At 38.9% G+C, this 21,552-nt stretch overlaps 1 non-coding gene across 1 annotated transcript; it reads left to right on the forward strand.

Moving 5' to 3' along the window:
• The first annotated feature begins 8,434 nt into the window (after positions 1–8,434).
• Positions 8,435–8,540, forward strand: LOC122039279. Its single transcript, XR_006128136.1, has one exon. It is a non-coding gene; the product is annotated as a small nucleolar RNA R71 (small nucleolar RNA).
• The last annotated feature ends 13,012 nt before the right edge of the window (positions 8,541–21,552 follow it).

Raw genomic sequence — 21,552 nt, forward strand, 5'->3', positions numbered from 1 at the left:
TTGTTCCGAGTTTTAAGTTGATTCCGTGTTTTCGGATTGTATTTTATGGCATTCATGTTGTTGCCGAAGCTTTGCATTCTTTTATTGTTTTCTTGCCGTGGCACAAGATGTGGGAAGTGATGGCTGAAGCATGTTTTTAGGAATTGGAAGCTTGAAGGGAAGTGGATAGATTTAAGATTTTTGATTGCTTTGTTGCTAACCTGTTGAAGTGTGTTTAGAGCTTAGAACAACATGTTTTAAGGAGCTTTTGATTCCAGGTCATGTTTACCCTTTTTGTTGAGGCATACGATACTTAGATTCTTGGTTACTGCTGTGAGCATGAAGTGGTCTTCATCTATAGTAGCAAGTTTTCTTTAAAGGATTTTATTACCCTAAGTAAATCCTAAAATCTGTGTGCATGTGAAACCTAGGTATCCTGTTAAAACTTGTTGAGGCTTAAGAGCAGTTTTGAGATTTTGATTCTCCTTCTTTACTGTAGTAGTTTGCTATAGAGATTTTGGTTGCTCTCTGGAAACCGAATTCCATTAAGTTTAGTTAAGGAGGTTCAATTGCAATTATGTGTTGAATAGTTTCTTATTAACAACATGCATGTGTAGAACCTTCCTTATTCAAAGAATATGAACAACCTAGCATTTAGTAAGCATGAACAGCCTTAAAATTAGCCTTGCGGATTTAGTTTCCTTGCATATTAATAAGCACTAAACATCCCTTTATTTTGAGTAGATGGTTTTAGAAGTTTGTTAGTTTAACAAGCATGAATAGACTCTTATTATGTTGGTATGATTACTATTTTGATCTATTATGTAAATAGTTTTCAAAACTTCACAAATTAGTTATGTGAATACAAGTTAGACTCAGTTTAGCATTAATTAGTTCAACTTATGTATCACTTCAGTTTCCTATTGATACACAGGATAGTTCTATGATTAGCTTTACATGTTTAGTAGTTTTACATGTTTAGTGGCTTTACATGTTTAATAGTTTTACATGTTTAGTGGCTTTACATGTTTAGTAGTTTTACATGTTTAGTAGTTTTACATGTTTAGTATGCTTCTTTTATAGTTTTATTGGTTTGTGAGCATGGCTAGCTATACATGTTTAGTATTTCAGTTAGTATGATTCCTTTATTGCTATTTATGAGCATGATTAGCTATACATGTCTAGTATTTCAGTTAGTTAGATTCCTTTGCTATTTATGAGCATGATTATCTTTACATGTTAGCTTTTCAGTTAGTTTCTTTGCTATTTATGAGCATGAGTAGCTTTACATGCTAGCATTCAGTTTTAGCATGCTTTTATTTATATACATGCATATCGAGTTTTTGTGAGTAGGATAGCGCTCACTAAGCTTTTAGCTTATAGATACTATTTTCCTCCTACTGCAGATAAAGGAAAAGCTAAAGTGTAAGGAAGAAGGCGACAAGGAGATGCTGTGACGGTGTGTGATGTGTGGACTATGGAGATCCTTGAGACTTAGCTAAAGAACTCACTTAGTTTAAGAATTTGTTTAGCTTAATTTCTTATTAAGTTGATAAGAAAATTTTGTAGTAGGAAGTTATGTTTCCGCTTTTCATTACTTACATGATTTGATTTATTAAACTGCGTGGTTGTGAAAATATATGTTCCAGCTGCCTGTGGCTGAGTATACTCTGTATGTATTTACGGATATGGTCCCCGGTACAGGAGAGATTCTACCGAAATTTTTTGGTAGAGATTCCTCGTGGTTTCGATCACACCAGTTAAGTAGAGTTAGTAGTCAAGTAGCGTCCACCTTTAGAGAATAGTAGTAGTGTAGAAAGGTGGGTCGCTACAAGTTTAGTGTTTTAGGTTATGATAAAGGGAGATTCTAGGAGTTTCAGTTTCTTTGTAAGATTTCTTGAATGTAAATGGTTCACCAATTCTTATCCCTCAATTGCCAAACATGTAGAAAGTTGCCGGTTCTCTCTTGCAATAGACAACCGGCTAAGGACTGAGAAATGTATCTAAGTAGGATTAATTAGACATGAACCTACATTGTCCTTACACAGAAGCGCACCTATTACTATGCCTTCCTCGGATATCAACATAGAAGCCCACAACTCATTAATCTATCAAGATACAAGAAACTAATCACAAGATCCATCCTACTCTCTTGAATATTCCCATTTCCTCTTCAAGATTATCTCTCAAACGTCCTTACACGGGCTTGCACCTGTCACGTGGATCCCTCGGATGATCGAGTGAGAGTTTATCTTTACAAAGTCCACAAGAAATCCAAACAATCAATCAAGAATGAGAATTAAGCACAAATCACCATTAATCATTCAAGATCTAATTGATACAAGCAAGTCAATGTCATTGAAACAAGAAAATGGCAAATCCATTAGAGATTACATCAATCCATCATACAAATACTCCCTTAATCCTAGAATACAAGATCTACTCCATGAATCGAGGAAGAAAACCCGAAGAAATAGAAATTACAAGCATTTCTTAAGTCCCCAATCCAAGAAATCAAGAAGAGGGGGAAAGAGAAAACTTATCTACGAAGAAGCCTCGTCTTCGGATCCAATCCTCGCTCCGGAGTCGAAATCGTCGAGATCTCCCCTTGAATCACCCAGAAATCCTCCCAAGATTGGGAGGAAACCACCAAATCTTCCTTTCTCCCAAAGGGGGAGAGATCCCCTTTCAATTCATGAAGAAGGGTTTAAATAGAGGAGGGAATCGGGCTCCACACGGCCCCGTGACACGGCCGTGTGAGATTCACACGGCCATGTCCAGTTCCCTCTCTGCCAAAGCTGCACGGCCGTGTGACTCCACACGGCCAGAACCCTTCTGCTCTCTGGAAATGCTACACGGCCGTGTGGTGCACACGGCCACAGCCTGCTTAGTCTCTGGAAATGCTACACGACCGTGTGGTGCACACGGCCGAAGCCTGCTTGGTCTCTGGAAATTTCACACGGCCGTGTAGATCCACACGGCCATGTAGATCCACACGGCCATGTAAGGCTTCTGCTCGGGTTGGCTTCAAATCTTGACACGGTCGTGCGAGGTTCACACGGCCATGTCATCTTCCTCTTCTGTTGGTGCCAAACTCCACACGGCCCGAGCTCCATATCAGTGCATGGTCGTGTGAGGCACACGGCCCGGTGCTTTCTCCCTTTGTTTCCTCCAATGCATGCCCAAAGATGTAGATTCTTCACCAAATCGATTCCTGTGTACAGAAAATGCACAAAAAGCAGATCTCCGAACCAAAAGAGTAAATATGCTAAAAGGAAAACTGGAAGTATAAAAATGCATAGATCAAGCATGCTCAAAATATGTAAATGTGCGTAAAAACATGCATAAAAGAGTATATAATCTACGCACATCACACCCCCAGACTTAAACCTTTGCTTGTCCTCAAGCAAAATGCTGCAGTCTAAATTCATATGTTCTACAACACATTCATAAAACCCAGTGCACTTTCCTAACTCTATCAAAAAGTTTCATTAACAAGCATGATCATGGAAACAAGTAAAGTATGGTTCAAGCATAAGAATCTTGTGCGCAGTGTAAAAGTAACTCAACACCCTTCAAGTTTCAATCCATGTCCTAGTCAAGTCGTCATCAAATTTGAATTCCTAGTGTTCCCAGTGAATGACAAGTAACCAGTGATAGGCACTTACTCACCATTCACTTGGTTCATATTTCTCAACTAACCCAAGGTCTCAAAGGTGTGCTCAATCTCAAGAGAAGCTAAACAGTCATTTCCCCAGTAACCTAACTCGGTCTCAAAGGGGTGACTTGCTAGATTCCACTCATGACAACTGTTTTTTATATCCCTTATTATTCTTTTATTTATTTTTTCTCTTTTTTTTTATAAGTGTTTGCATTGTGCAAAACTTATTCACAAATGTACTTTTAGCACACATGTTGGGATATTTGATTTTTCCAAATGAGCTTTAATGATTTGAGCCTCATCCAGTAACCAAAATGAAAGTTGAGAAATCACCATGGAAACCAAGTACTAAGCAAACAAGATGAATCATGACTATTTCAATGACATCAATTATTCAAGCGTCAAGCACAAGTGTAGTGAAGATAAAATCCTTAAGGTTGAACCAAAACTAAAACTCATCACCATAAGATTCTTAGCTTATTAATGCTTCCCAAGATAGAAAAAAGAACTACACAAAGTTTACTACTAGCATCATTCGAACATCATGAATCAAGACAATAATCGTGCTAACATTTCACTTGAATCCAAGAAAGCATATAAGTGAAGATTTGATGTTCTCAAAAAAATTTTTTGCCATGATTATTTCAGAAACAAGCAAAATAAAGCAACAAGCAAAATAAAGCAACAAGCAATGAAAATAAGAACCAACATGAAAAACTAACAACAACTAAAAACTGAAAACCAAACTAAACAATACATGACACCCCCCCCAGACTTAAACTTTTCATCGTCCCGATGAAATCAGTATGGTGGAGGAGGTGGAGGTGGACGAGGGAAAGGAGGTCTACGACGTGGTTGGCCAATAGGAAAACTAGGAAAACCTGGAATCTCACCCAAGGATCTATGATACTCATATAAAGCATCTACTTGTTGGCTAGTAAGCGTCATACTCTACATAAAATCTCTCATCCTAGCCTGATCAGTATCATAATCCTGCACAAACTCAGCCACTTGACCTTGAAAATTCCTCGTAAACTGAAAATGATTTTGTACCTCCCTAAATTGATCATCAGATAAAGAGAAGCGCCCCTCCAACATTTTTCGTTGGGAATCTTGCTTCTCATGAAGTGATTCTAGAGACGTACGAAAATCCGAAAAATTAAACCTAGAAGATCCCGTGCCATATGCAAAAGAATGCCTAGCAGGCTCCATAAAGCTAGAAGGCTGCGTGTGTCCAAATGACGAGGGCTCATGATGTGGCTCAGTGTCTCCAGGTATAGAAGGGTTATCCTCAGAATCTAACTCAGAAATCACCCAATTAGCCGGGTTACGAATAGTAGTTCGTTCAGGAAAAGGAAGGGGTAAAGGAGAACCACTCCTCCTAGGAAACACGAAACCATTCTCATCCCGAACGATCATTTTCATAGCAAGACATGTATCAATGTCAATCATGTCATTACCATGAATTATTTCCAACCCATCAACATCAAGATTTAAATTATAAGCTATTCGGGTAATCAAACCACCAAAAACAATCGATCCCGATGATGCCCTAGCCGATCTCAATAAGGTTTGAACAAAATGAAAACCAGAGTCAAATTCAACCTTATAAAGCAAAGCCCATAAAGCATAAAGCTCTATCTTTTTAACCACCCCATCACTCTCCCCCCTACCAAAAATAGTTTTACTCATGACTCTATGTAGATACCTAAAGATGGGGTTTTGCATATGGGAGGCCTTAGCTCTTGAAGGCTCATAAGGTTGATCTAACCCAGTTATTGCATTCCAAAAATGATTCCAATTAAACCTTGGATCAAACCTACGAGGGCTACCGGTGGTTATTCCGAAACAATAATTAAAGTCACTAAATGCCCATAGAAATTCTTGATTCATTAATCTAAAAGAGATTTTTCCAGAATAATCATCTTCATTAGTAAAATGGACATTCAATGAACTTAAAAATTCCAAAACAAGACGAGGATATGTAGGCAAATGTGTGTACATAATATCACTCCAATCCAAAAACCCAATCATCAAATCTACATCTTCCCTAATTCCAAGCATATCAAGAACAGTTGGGTCCATATATCTAGTACACACTATCTTTCTATTAACAAGAATTGTAAATCTAGTTACTTGATCATCATTTCTAAACACAATATTGAATTCATTGTCATTACCTTCGTTGCGTGAAGTCCTTTTGCCTTTGCCCTTCACTGGTTGTTTTCCTTTGTCCCTTGATGGCTCCTTCTCTTTGTCTCCACTAGATCCACCCCCTCCTTTGCGAAGTCTCTTCAAAATATTGGACATCTTGATGAGTTTAGAAAGGGGAAGAATTATCTAGAGTTGTGGAACTCGAAGAACAAAACTTCAAAGAACAAAAGATTTTAGGTTAAGAGAACAAAAAGTCCAAGTCTTAGAGAGGAGGAGAATCGGATCTAAGAGATCTTGAGAGATTAGAGAGGGGTTTTTAAGAAATTGGGAGAGAAAGATATGTTTTGGAGAGTCGGGGGTGTGCGGAACACGGCCAAGATCTGGCCGTGTGAGGTAGGAAGAAGACTTTCATAGTTCTCCTACACGGGCCGTGTAGATCTACACGGCCTCCCCATCTTTCCTCTCGGGATTCTTTACATCCACACGGCCTCCCACTCTTCCTCCTCTGGATTCCTCGCACGACCGTGTCTGGGCCTCTCCATCCTTCCTCTCGGGATTCTTTACACGGCCGTGTTTTAGACACGGCCTAGATCCTTTTCTCCTTGGAAGATGCTACACGGCCGTGTCTGGATGACACGGCCTAAGCACTTCCCTTCTCTGCAACTTTTGCCTGGCCGTGTATAGCACACTGCCAAGCTCCGTTTTGCACCTAACCTGAAAACAAAAATCAAAAGAATGCATCAAACTAAAAGAGATTTAGATGCAGATCAAAACTAACTAAAAGAACCCTTGGGTTGCCTCCCAAGAAGCGCTTGTTTAAGGTCTTTAGCTCGACCAAACTTTATCATTCGCTTCTTTTCCCTTGGAGGACAGATATACTTTTCGTTTTTGTTGGGAGATCTTCTCCCAACATCCTCCACCTCATTGTCTTCTTCATTTGGTGGCCTTCCATGAGGATGGAAATTCCATTCCTCAAGTTTATAAATGCTTGACCTGCTACAAGCATTTAAAAGAGACGAGACATGGTTAGAGATATTAGATAAATCATATTCCAACTTTTCCTTACCAATTACCAAAGAAAGCTTATGATTTTTGACATCAATTATAGCTCCAGCTGTAGCAAGGAAAGGCCTTCCTAATATGATAGGAATCCTAGGGTCCTCTTCCATGTCCAACACGACAAAATCTGTGGGAATAACATTCTCATCCACCTCTACTGGCACATCTTCTATAATACCCAAAGGGTACCTGCAGGAATGATCGGCAAGTTGAAGTGCCATAGTAGTAAGTTTAATGTTTTTGAGACCTAATTTATTACAAATTGAGTAAGGAATGAGGCTAACACTCGCCCCCAAGTCACAGAAAGCTTTTTCAAAAAATTCTTTTCCTATGTTGCAAGGGATATAAAAACTCCCTGGGTCCTTCAGTTTTGGAGAAGTGTTCTTCTCAAAAATAGCACTACATTCCTCACTAAGCGCAATGGTCTCGACCTCTCCTCTTCTTCTCTTGTTTGACATGAGATCCTTCAGGAATTTGGCAAATCTAGGCATTTGCAGAATAGCATCGATAAGAGGTACCTCTACACAAATTTCCTTAACTTTTTCTAGAAACTTGCCAAATTCTTCATCTTTCTTGAGCATTGTAAGTCTTTGAGGAAAAGGGACAGCTTTGCTCTGATGGTTCAGTGGAAGAGTTTCTTCAACCTCAATGGTACTCTCCTCATTAGCTTGAATCTGATTTGATATAGGAGGAGAGAGCTCTTCTTCTTTTTGTTTCCCTTTTGAAGCAGTCACTTGGGAGTCTCCCAAGGTCCGTCCGCTCCTAAGCTCAATCCTATTGCAATGCTCCATAGGATTCACATCAGGTTTCCCTGGAAGCTATCCTGGTGCTCTGGATGATGAGGAAGCTAGTTGGGCAATTTGACTATCCTGGATCTTTTGATGCTTTTCAGAATTATCCATTCTCTGAATGAGCTTTGCTATATCTTGCTTCATTTCATTCTGACTCGAGATAATTTCTTCAAGCATCTTTTCAACATTTGACTTTGGTAAGCCTTGAGAAGATAGATGTTGAAAATTTTGTTGCCCAGCTTGAAAATTTGGTCTTGCCCCCATGGATGGTCCTTGATCTTGATTGTTTCTATAAGAAAAATTTGGATGACTCTTCCATCCAGGGTTATAAGTATTTGAGTATGGGTTGTTCTGCCTTTGATTGTAACTCATGATTGCATCACATTGTTCAAGTTGATTGATTTGTGCAGTGATAGCTCCCAATGGACATGAGTCATTTGAATGCTCTGAACTCCCACATACTTCACAAGATGTACTAATAGCATTGACCATATTAGCACTAGTCCCCATATTCTCAAATTTCTTTGTAAGAGCATCCAATTTTGCAGACAAAAGAGTGACTGCATCTACATCAAACTTCCCTGATGCTTTAATTGTTGGGTTTACAGAGGAATAGCCTCCACTTCTTTCATTTGCCCATTGATGATGATTTTGTGCTACACTTTCAATGATTTCTTCGGCTTCATCTAAGCTTTTGTTCATAAGTGCCCCTCCAGCAGCTGAATCAAGGGACACTTTGGTATGATAATTGATACCATTATAAAAAGTATGCAACACTAACCATCTTTCCAACCCATGATGTGGGCATTGTCTGAGCATACTATTATATCTATCCCATGCTTCAAAAAGAGATTCTGAGTCAGTTTGCTTGAAGCTTGCAATTAAATTCCTCATATGAGCTGTTTTGCTTGGTGGATAGAACTTATCAAGAAACTGTTGCTCACACTGCTCCCAAGTGGTGATGCTATTAGGGGCCAAAGAATTCAGCCATTGCTTTGCCCTATCTCTTAGAGAAAACCCAAATAACAATAATCTAACTGCATCTGAAGGAACTCCATTCATTTTCATGGTACCACATATTTCATAAAAGACCTCTAAGTGTTGATTAGGGTCCTCATGAGGTCCTCCACCGAATTGGTTCTGCTGCACCATAGATATGATTGCGGGTTTGATCTCAAAGTTATTAGCTTCCACTGAAGGTCTTGAAATACTAGATCGAAAACCTCTCACATAGGGTGCTGCATAATCCTTGAGTGGTCTATTCGCCATGTTCAAATGTTCCTGTTCTTCAATTTGCCTTTGCAGAATTCTTCTTTTATGGAAAGTTCTATCAATCTCAGGGTCAAAAGGAAAGAATTCCCCTGCAAAGTTAGATCTTCGCATACACAAGAACAAGATAGCAGATGGCAATTCGACACAAAAAGAAAAATAGAAGGATCAAAAATGCAGAATTGAATTTGTACAAAAAGAATTAACAAGAAGTGAAAGTTATACAAGAAAGTAAAAACAGAAATCTACTGATCAGTTACAACTATGCAATATGAAAGGAAAACAAATGTTATGTTTAGTCTAACTCAATTGATAATTCCTAATGTTATATCGCAGTCCCCGGCAACGGCGCCAAAAACTTGTTACGCTCCGCAAGTGTACGGAAATGTCGCAAGTAATATAAAAGATTATCGTATCCACAGGGACTGGAATAAGTACTAGAAATGTCTCAATGCGAATTAGCTAAACAACTATCCAATCGTTTCAAAAGCAAAGTAAAGGTAAACAAATCTAGTCTTAAAGATCAACAAACAAGAGTTTAGTGTTTTAGGTTATGATAAAGGGATATTCTAGGATTTTCGGTTTCTTTGTAAGATTTCTTGAATGTAAATGGTTCACCAATTCTTATCCCTCAATTGCCAAACATGTAGAAAGTTGCCGGTTCTCTCTTGCAATAGACGGTCGGCTAAGGACTGAGAAATGTATCTAAGTAGGATTAATTAGACATGAACCTACATTGTCCTTACACAGAAGCGCACCTATTACTTTGCCTTCCTCGGATATCAACATAGAAGCCCACAACTCATTAATCTATCAAGATACAAGAAACTAATCACAAGATCCATCCTACTCTCTTGAATATTCCCATTTCCTCTTCAAGATTATCTCTCAAACGTCCTTACACGGGCTTGCACTTGTCACGTGGATCCCTCGGATGATCGAGTGAGAGTTTATCTTTACAAAGTCCACAAGAAATCCAAACAATCAATCAAGAATGAGAATTAAGCACAAATCACCATTAATCATTCAAGATCTAATTGATACAAGCAAGTCAATGTCATTGAAACAAGAAAATGGCAAATCCATTAGAGATTACATCAATCCATCATACAAATACTCCCTTAATCCTAGAATACAAGATCTACTCCATGAATCGAGGAAGAAAACCCGAAGAAATAGAAATTACAAGCATTTCTTAAGTCCCCAATCCAAGAAATCAAGAAGAGGGGGAAAGAGAAAACTTATCTACGAAGAAGCCTCGTCTTCGGAACCAATCCTCGCTCCGGAGTCGAAATCGTCGAGATCTCCCCTTGAATCACCCAGAAATCCTCCCAAGATTGGGAGGAAACCACCAAATCTTCCTTTCTCCCAAAGGGGGAGAGATCCCCTTTCAATTCATGAAGAAGGGTTTAAATAGAGGAGGGAATCGGGCGCCACACGGCCCCGTGACACGGCCGTGTGAGATTCACACGGCCATGTCCAGTTCCCTCTCTGCCAAAGCTGCACGGCCGTGTGACTCCACACGGCCAGAACCCTTCTGCTCTCTGGAAATGCTACACGGCCACAGCCTGCTTAATCTCTGGAAATGCTACACGGTCGTGTGGTGCACACGGCCGAAGCCTGCTTGGTCTCTGGAAATTTCACACGGCCGTGTAGATCCACACGGCCATGTAAGGCTTCTGCTCTGGTTGGCTTCAAATCTTGACACGGCCGTGCGAGGTTCACACGGCCATGTCATCTTCCTCTTCTGTTGGTGCCAAACTCCACACGGCCCGAGCTCCATACCAGTGCATGGCCGTGTGAGGTACACGGCCCGGTGCTTTCTCCCTTTGTTTCCTCCAATGCATGCCCAAAGATGTAGATTCTTCACCAAATCGACTCCTGTGTACATAAAATGCACAAAAAGCATATCTCCGAACCAAAAGAGTAAATATGCTAAAAGGAAAGCTGGAAGTATAAAAATGCATAGATCAAGCATGCTCAAAATATGTAAATGTGCGTAAAAACATGCATAAAATAGTATATAATCTACGCACATCAGAGTCTCCCCTGTACCGGTGACCAAATCAACAATACAAACACTATATACACAGCCACAGGCGGCTGGAACATATTTTTCCACACCCACGCAGTAATAATAACACAGTAAGTAAAAGAAAACTATTCTAGCAATAGTAAACAAATATCTAACTCCAACAATAGGACATATCAAGCTACAAGTACCGAATAAACTCAATTACAATCCCAACTTCATAATAGTATTTAAACTAAAAGAACTCTAAATAGGAAAGTCTTGATAATTCCTTAACAAACTCTTGATCTCCCCATAGTCCAGCCATCACACACCTTCATCACCACCACCTTGTCGCCTTCCTTTCATACTTTAACTTTTCCTTTATCTGCAGTAGGAGGAAAAAGAAATCTATAAGCGAAACGCTTAGTAAGTACTAAACTATCTCACAAAAACTCGAAGTGCATAAAAATGCAAACGATACTGAAACTGAAATGCTAAAAGAAAAGCTACATGTACTCATCTAATAGCAAAGTACTCAAATAAACTGCATACTCATAATATACCAGAATAAAGCTGAATACTGGAAATAAAACTAAACTTGCTCACTAAACTGATAAGAAAAGTAATGAAACTCATGCTGTATGCTTAGAATTAAAGGAACTAAACTTCTATTGATCCTAAACATAGGTGGCACTTGTTTCATTTACTTATAGCTTTATACTTGAAATTAATCTTTTAATTTTTTCTACTTTAACTTTTTTTTTCTTTCTTCTTCTTTTTCTTTTTCTTTCTTCTTCTTTTTCTTTGGCCCAGGCTTAGTACCAACTTATGCGCGCTCTCTAATAGTGACTGAGGTAGCGAGCCTCCAGTCCTATGAGGATTAAGACCTCGGTCTTACCAGGGCCAAGACCTCGGAATTGGTCACCTGGATTTGTTTAACGACAACCTCGGAAGTCGGATACTAACCTCTTACTTTAATTTACTTGTTATCTTTTCTAACTAGACCTTGGTCTTTTTCTTACTTGTAGTTACCCAAAATCCTCAAAAGGTTTAATCGAGCACATAATCATTCCACTAAAATGCATGGCTATTCATCTTATTAAAATAGCAGAAACAACTAACTATATGCTTTAGATTAAAGAGCTATTAAAAGCTAACTAACACATATATGCATATGTATCAAAACAAGAAACTAGAAACTAAATTATAATTCAATACTGCTCATGCTATTCGAATACTGCAAGTGTATCTAACAAGTAGAGAATTGCAACTAACTAAGCATGCTATAAAAATAAAACAAGCAAATCCAACTACAAGATAAACTTAATAGCTGTTCATGTTCAAGAAATTCAAGAAACTAGCACTACATACTTTAAATGAAGGTTGTTCTTGCCTTTCTAAGTAGCAAGGAAAATGCTAAACTCATTCTAACTAAATAAAGGAAAACAAGTCTGAACCCTCTAAGAATGCTACAATAAACTTAAATCAAGGAAAGTGAATTTGAACTCTCTAAGCATGCTACAATAAACATAAATCAAGGAAAGTGAATCTAAACTCTCTAAGCATGCTATAAAATAGAGCAAAGCTATGAAATTCTAAAACTGAATTACATGTTGAAATGCAAAAGAAACTAAGCAACTGAAATGCAAGGAAACCAAACACTGGAATGCTAGATAAGGTAGCAAAATAAGCTAACTCCGAATCCTTATAACAAGGTTGTTCTTGCCCTTAAAACAGCAACAAACAACCTATCCAAACATGCTAGTGTACCAAGTTGTGCACGCTCATTAAGTTGCAAGGAAAGCTAAACCGTGCATGGTCAAGTTAATGGTTGTACATGTTCATGGAAACTCAAGAAATCCAAAACTAAATGCTTAACATCAGAATTGATCATGCACTAAACGGGAACGTAGTTTAAATCAAACCGCACAGCCAAGACTACAGCAAGAAGACTAACAGTATACCCAAAATATGAACCACTTCAAGCTCACTATGCAACCCATTTCATGCTCGTTGAATGTCAATCAAATTCTGATACTGCTTACTAATTAATGAGGTTGTTTACACACCTTGATTTGCAAGAAAGCACACTGAGAATACTACCAAGAAGATCTAAAGCAACATATTAAGGTGATAACAAAACTTAAACTACATGCTACTCTAATATAACTGTTTACACTTACTAAATGGCTAAAAGAACCTAAAAAATACCGTAACACTGCATACAAGCAATTCATGATCATTGGGACAGCAAGGAGAGGAATTGAGTAGCAATGCTAATTATGGCAATTCGACACAGCAAAGAACGAAAACCTAAAGCTTGTCTCTACCACTTGAATACAAGGTCCAACCGAAACTTAGAATACATGGCAAAATATATCTAAGCAGCAACTGAAGGAAAGAATGAATAACAAACCCTAACATCATCTATTCGGCACAGCAAAATTTCGTGAGCAAGGAAAATGAAATCCAAAGATTCGGAGCAACTCCTACCACAGGTGAGTAGTACTTTCTCCTTGTTCTTGCACTTACAACCGAGAAGGAGGAAGGAGGCTTCTAGGGTTCGAAGAAAACCCGAGCTCGCGGTGCTTCTTCTGTGCCCGCGTGCTCCCCCCGACGAGGCGACCTCAAGGAGGTGAAGAGAACCCCTCAGAAAGCTTTGGTCGGCCGCCGGAAAACAATCCCTAGCTCCCTTTTTGCCTTCCGCCCGAGCCCGCTGTCGCACACGCAAAAGAGGAAGAAGGAAACGGGGTTTCAGGTCACGGGATCAAACTTAGGTTCTCTTCTTATAACTAGGGTTTTTATTAATTACTATAGCTTATATATTTTTCTGTCCTTCTTAGGTTAGCATCGCCCGCTGGCACCGCTGGTCAGTCGGGTTTTGCTCGGGTCGGAGGCCTCGGCTTTGATCCCTCAGCTATGCAATTTTTTCCAATCTATTTTAAATGTTCCAACTATAGCTTAAATAAATTCGCTTCCCTTCTTAATTACAAAACAACCGCAGACCAGTTGGTTGGCTGGGTTCGGTTGAGGTTCGGCTCGGGTCGAGGTTATGGGTTCGAACCTTGGCTTGGACAATTTTTGAGCTAAACTTCTTTCATTTTCTAAAAATACCAAACAACCTCTAAAAATTGCGTAAAAATACTCCAAAAATTTCTAAAAATCTCTAGAACATTTTAAAAGCATTTCCAGATATTTTTGAGGCCATTTAGAACTCGAAATAGGGAAAATTGGGTTGTTACAATCCCCCATATCTTATAAAAAGTTCATCCTCGAACTTAGAATAGTTCTGGATACTTCTGTCTCATACTGTCCTCACGCTCCCAAGTGACTTCCTCATGCTTCTGGCTCTGCCAGATGACCTTCACTAGTGGTACTTCTTTATTTCTTAGTCTCTTGACTTCTCTGTCCACTATCTGTGTAGGTCTGCTCTCATAGCTAAGATCCTCCTGGATCTGCACTGACTGAGGCTCAATTACTTGGCTAGGGTCATGGAGACACTTCGTTAGCATGGAGACATGAAATATATCATGTATTGTTGACATGTCTTGTGGTAAGTCCAACTTGTAAACTACTTTCCCAATCCTCTCTATGATCAGGTAAGGTCCTACGGAGCGAGGACTTAATTTGCCCTTCTTGCCAAATCTCATCACTCCCTTCATAGGAGCAACCTTGAAAAAGACTGAATCCCCTACTTGGAATTCAAGTGGCCTACGGCATGTATCAGCATAACTCTTCTGTCTACTCTGGGCAGTCTCAATCCTCTGTCTGATCTTCTGGATAGCTCGAGTGGTTTCTTCTATCATCTCAGTCTGAATGCCCAGCTCTACTTCCATTTCTCTTCTTTCACCTGCTTCTTGCCAACAAATGGGTGATCTGCACTTCCTACCATACAACGCCTCATATGGTGCCATCTTGATGGTGGCCTATTAGCTATTGTTGTAAGCAAACTCAGCTAAGCATAGATACTTGTGTTGGATTTTTCGGGCCGCGAAAACCGCTTTTTCACGTCACGGAAACCCTGAAACTCCCTAGCCAACGGATCCGTGCAAAGAAAAAAATTTTTTTGAAAATCTACGAGTATGAGTTTACCTAGATCTACACTTAGATCTACAAGGGAAAAAGGTTATACCTTTGAAGCGAAGCCCTTCGCATTCCCGCTCGTCCAAATGGTGTCGGATCTCGAAGTTGTCAACGTAGACAACTCTCTATACGTATCCACACGAACAACTCAATGGAGAGAGAGCCTTAGAGTGTGCTAGCACTCCAAAGGGTCTCGGCAATGGTAGAGGAAGAGAGGGAGGGAGAGCTTGAGGAAGAGGATGAAGTGAATTGCCTTGAATGAGAAAATGAATTCTCATTCACAACAAAAGTGGCCTGGTCGGCCACTTTCCCAAAGTGTAACCCCCATTTTTGCATTAAGTGTGGTCATTAAGAGATTTGTAACCTCCAAGAGGTGGCACACACATGTACTAAACATGATGATGTGGCACCTCATCATTGGCCATGTAACACCCACGAAATTATAAGATAAGTATATGAGTATTGTTTTCTTTAGAGCATAGAAATAAAAAGAATAAGAGAAAAAAATAGGGAAATAAAAATAAATATAGAATAAGAAGAGGTGAGGTCAAGGATTGAACCTTGAACCTCCCACAAATAATGGAGATAAATTGATGCATGATAACCACTAGGATAAGGAATAATATTTGGATAGAAAGGAATGAAAAATTTAGTTAAAGGTGAGAAGGAAATAAAAGAAAACTAAACAAAAGAACAAGAGAAAACCAAATGGCTTACCTCCTCTTCCTCTTGGTTAAGAGAAGAAGCAAGCAAAAGGTAAATTGCCTACTTCCCTCTCTCTCTATTTTCGTGGGAATTAAAGGAGTGGGGGAAAAGAGGAGTTGAGGGAATGAATGAAGACATGTTTCATTGGCAAAGGAATAAATAGATTGGGAGAAGAAAAACAAGAGATTAAATTTCTTTTCTTCCTCCTTCCTTCTTCTTCTTCATTCTTCACCGAACCAAGAACCCCTTCCCTCTCCTTATTCCAAAAGCTAAGCTAAGTTCCTCTTCAAGAAAACTAAATTTAGAGAGGAAACATTCAAGATCTATCCCTTCCAAGCAAGAGAAGCAAAAGGAGGTACAAGAAGAAGAAGCTCTCCCCTTCCTTGGCACTTAGGATACTCTTCTTCTTAAGGAAAACCACAAGCGAAAGGAGGTAAGTTTCCCTCACATGTGGTACAATAGCTTTTGTAAGGTTTGGTTACATAAAAATCTAAGATAATTTCATGAATAATTTCGGCCAAGACAAGACCAAAAGGAAGGACCTAGGAAATATAAAGTCCTAAATTTTATCATGCTCAATATGCTTCTTGTAACATGTATCTTAAGGTAGGGATTCATCTAATGTTCATATGCTAGAATGTTTGATTGGAACTTAGAGTCATACCCTTAGACTCTCGGCCAAACATGATTAAAGGGGATAGATAAGTTAAGACTCAAACTAAGCATGCTTCTTTTTGTTTTATGATAAGTACTTCATGATGAGAAAGTGGTTAACATGATATGCTCATGCCTATATGATGAATAAAATTTGTTCCATGCTCCTAAGTATTCAGCCATGATAGGATTAGGGGCCTAGAAAAATTGTTAAACCTAAACTAATTATGCCATGATCCTCCTTAAGACAAGTTATGAAATTAATATGACATGCTCATGTTGTAATGAGGTTAGGACTTGTTTTCATGCTCCATGAAGGTTTCAGACACATTAAGTTTAAGGGCCTAGGAAACTTGGAACCTAACCTAATTATGCTCATGTTATTCCTTGTAATATTTGCTATGAAATTTGTTTAGGGTTCTCATGCTTTTATGGCACTTGAACCCTAGATTCAAGCCTTGAAGGTTTCGGCCACATTAAGTTTAAGGGCCTAAGGAACTTGGAACCTAACCTAATTATGCTCATGTTATTCCTTGTAATATTTGCTATGAAATTTGTTTAGGGTTCTCATGCTTTTATGACACTTGAACCCTAGATTCAAGCCTTGAAGGTTTCGGCCACATTAAGTTTAAGGGCCTAGGGAACTTGGAACCTAACCTAATTATGCTCTTGTTATTCCTTGTAATATTTGCTATGAAATTTGTTTAGGGTTCTCATGCTTTTATGACACTTGAACCCTAGATTCAAGCCTTGAAGGTTTCGGCCACATTAAGTTTAAGGGCCTAGGGAACTTGGAACCTAACCTAATTATGCTCATGTTGTTCCTTGTAATAATTGCTATGAAATTGGTTTAGGGTTTTCCATGTTTTTATGACACTTGAAACCTAGTTCCAAGCCTTGAAGGTTTTGGCCACAACAAGTTTAAGGGCTTAGGAAACTTAGAACCTAACCTAATTATGCTCAAGATGTTTCTTGTAATATTTGCTATGAAATTAGTTTAGGGTTCACATGCTTGAATGTTGATTTTAACCCATGTAATGCTTGATAAGATTCGGCCATGATAAGTTTGTAAACATAGGAAACCTAGAACCTCACCTAAACATGCTCATGATGTTTCCTTATGGTATATGATACGATATTGGTTTAGGGTTTACATGTTTGTATGTTGATTTCTAACCTAAGACACAACTATATGTTTCGGCCATTATATGACATTAGGGTTAGAAATCTAAATATGATATCCATGTATCTCACATGCAATGTTTTATGAGGTGGTAAGAACTTGCTATGTTTCTATGTTTAATTATTTGCACTTATGATCTATGTATGATGGTAAACTTTATACTGAGCTATGTGCCCAAGTTATGCATGCTATTTATGATGAGCTGTGTGCCCAATTTATGCATGATATTTATGATGAGCTATGTGCCCAAACTATGCATGTATTTATGATGTGTTGTGTGCCCAAATTTTACATACCATTATGATGAGCTGTGTGCCCAAATTCTATATGGTATGATATGATAAGAATTATGATATGCATGAAAGAACAAGAACCATGATATGTATGACATGATATTTATTTTATATGGCTTGTACCAAGGGTGGGCTCCATAAGCGCCCCGGGGTCGATGGACTAAGAAACGGGCCTCGTTAGGGATGGGCTCCTAAGTGTCCCTAGGTCGATGGACTAAGAAACGGGCCTAGTATGTATGCCTTGTAGGGTTCAAGACTTGCTACCTTGGACCTACATAGGACGCACGCTGTAACACCCGAAAATTCTCAAAACTATATTAGAAATATTGTATGATTTTTCTGAAATTTTTAGATATTTTTCCAGAATTTTTAGAGTAGCGGAAGTAGCAAAAATAAATATAAGCGTAAAAAGGCCTTCGCGGGAATTGAACCCATGACCTCTACCCGAGCCGAGACTTAAGTGAATCCGGCTATCCAGGAGCCCCAGCAGGGGTGTGCTGAAAGAAGAGGGAATCAATAATATTTATATTAGAGTTGGGCCGAAATACCCACTTAATATAAATAGAAAACTTGAGTGGGTTGGTTTATTCTTTGGTTCGGTAACTCTCCACCGAGACCTCACCTTACACGCCTCCCCCTCTCCTTCTCCTTCTTCCTCTCGGCGCCAACCCTAGGGTTCTCTCCCTAGGGCCCTAAGAGCACCTTCCGGCAGCAATTCCAGCACAAGAACGTTTCCCTCCGCGAGAAGAACGCGTTGGAGCGAGGAGATTGTCGAAAGGATCGTCTCCACCGGAATTCTAGCGAATAGAGTTGTAAGGAAATTAGCGTACGAGGTAAGAAACCCCTCACCTGCAGTATAAGTAGCTTCCGTGTGGATTTTATGTTTTAGCTTAGCAGTACATAGACTTTCGACACAAGGGATGTGAATTAGCGCACACCAAGTGTTCGATTAAATTGTTTATCGCAGTAAAATGCAACTTAGGCATTTTAGTAGCTTGGATAAATGCAATAGAAGCATTTTTACAGATTATTTAGCAGTCTTGCTTCAGCTTTTACCGGACTAGATGTCTAATGGGTGGGCTCCCACAGTCGCCTCTAGGTTTAGATAACCTAGTTCTAGGTTTAGACAACCTAGTAAGAGCAAGATCAATATTTATTAGCTAGTGTTCAGTATTTTACCTTTCAGTGGCACTGTACAGGATTAGATATCCATTGGGCTGGGCTCCCATAGTCGGTCCCTAGGTTTAGATAACCTAGTAAACCTTACTAAATTCGGGACTTGCAACCCCGGGTCTAGTTAAGGATGCGCGCATAGCATGTACAGTTGCCGGGCCCATTAGCAGTATGATTATGTATTTTGATCTAGTACGTTATTAGCTTTTCAAAACTCACAAAAGTTAGTTAAGTTAGTTGAGTTTGAATTCAGCTCCAGTTTAAATCAGTTCATGTTCAGTTCAGCTTTTCCTTTATTGATGCATATGATTGTTTATGATTAGCTTTGTATGCCATGCTTTAGCGTTCATATTCAGTGATTTCAGTATACCATGTTTTAGCAAGTTCAACATCTGTTTAATAGCATGTTTTTAAAAGCATAAATGCACCGTGTGCATGTTTTAGTGAGGTAGATGGTTTCTTACTAAGCGAAAGCTTATAGATACTTCTTTTCCTTATACAGCAGATAAAGGTAAAGGAAAGATGGACTAGCGGAGGCTGGAGGTCAATGCCATGATGAAGATGTGTGTGGAAGGAACCTGGAGTAGAGATCTTGGAGAAACTAGCAAACTAACACTTTAGATTTATATCATGTTGAATTCCGCATTTTTAGTTGTTTTAATGCATGAATTATGAAAGACCTATATAGATTGTTAGTAACCATGCTTAGAATGTCATTTAAATGTTGTTAGAACGTTTGGTATGAGGTTTAGAATTGTTGTAGGTGATTTTGGCACGAACAAGTGCTGAAATCAGACCTTTTATCGAAATCAGAAACTCGGATCGATCAGTTGATCGATTCGAGGGTCTCCAATCGATCAACTGATCGACTGGGCAATTCGGCTCGCGAACAGTAGGCGTCTTGATCGATCAGCCAATCGATCCAGCCATTTCTGTCGCGAACAGAAGGCCCTGGGATCGATCACTGGATCGATTGACCAACCTGGATCGATCAGTCGATCGATCCAGATTATTGCCCGAGCACAGTAGCGTGCTGGATCGATCACAGGATCGATCCAACCTATGTCCCGTATACAGTAGCCGGCTGGATCGATCACTGGATCGATCCGACTATTCCAATCGATCCGTGGATCGATTGGGAGGTCTGGTATCAGCGGGGAAGTGTCTAAGTTCAGTTCCTTGGCCATGGGGAAGGTAAAACATGTTATGAGTAGTCAGTTTACCTCCCTTAGCATGTATAGAACCAAGAAATGTCAGTAGTTAGTAAAATTTTAACTAGTACAGCTTCCGCATTTAGATTTAGTAATGGTCAGGGAATAGTTTAGCACAGCATAATGTGACGATCGTCCTAACAGCCTAGTTAGTAGAAGGTGGGTCGTTACACGCGCATTTATGTATGTGGTACAAGCCGGGGCCCCCAATCATGTTATGATTATGTTTAAGTAATAAGTTTTCAAAGGACATGTTGCATATATTATTGCATGAATCATGTTTTGAAAGTCATCTCGCATAACACTTTATGATTATGATACGACATACCATGATGCTTATGATTATGACATGTTATGTTAGGATGAACTTTATGATTATGTTATAATCATGATTATGTTATGTTAGAATGCACCTTATGATTTTATCATGATATGTCATAATGCTTATGATTATGTGATGTTATGTTAGGATGAACTTTATGATTTTGTTATGATATGTTATGATCATGATTACGTTATGCTAGGATGCACCTTATGACTTTATTATGATATGCCATGATACTTTACGATTATGTTATGATGTGATGCTTCTATTCATGATATGATGAATTGTCTTTATGTTTTATGCCTTGGAGTTTTTATGTATGCTATACGGTTTTTGTGAGTATGAAAGGATCTTACTGAGCCTTGAGTGCTCACAGCTTACTTTCCTTGTACCACAGATAAGGGCAAGGAATGGATGTACTAAGGGCGCAACAGGAGGGGGCAAGAAGGACGTGTGTAGTAGTGACTTGGCTAAAGAGAAAGACCTACTTCTAGTTAATAAGAATTATGTTCATGTTGTTCTTTTATGACTCTATGACACTTCATCATGCTCTTTAGTATTATGGTTAAAAATTATGTTAAGCATGTTATGTGACTCATATGATAGGTAGTTAGTGATGATGATTTGAAAAGTAAAGGAAAAGTTTAAAGAGAAAAAAAAAATATACTATAGATAAGACTTCCGCTGTTTTAAAAAGAAAAGATAAGTAACCCCCGTCAGCTTAAGCAGGAAGGGGCAGGGCGTTACAGTTTGGTATCAAAGCCAAGTTTAGCTTTTTCACTACACACATGTCAAGCCTCCATCCCGCCGCGCCAAGTAAGAATCTATATGCTTAAATTAATTCTTCTATGATGCTTTAATATTATGCATGATTTCTTATTTTGTTTTTTTTTATGATGTTAAGTCACAGTTCTAGTTTAGGTATGCATGATGGTAGGATAGGAATAATAACGATCTTATTTTAGCCTGGATAGAAATAACGATAATTTATTGTTATT

Source organism: Zingiber officinale, chromosome 1A (genome assembly GCF_018446385.1).
Source record: "Zingiber officinale cultivar Zhangliang chromosome 1A, Zo_v1.1, whole genome shotgun sequence".
In the NCBI taxonomy this organism is placed as follows: Eukaryota; Viridiplantae; Streptophyta; class Magnoliopsida; order Zingiberales; family Zingiberaceae; genus Zingiber; species Zingiber officinale.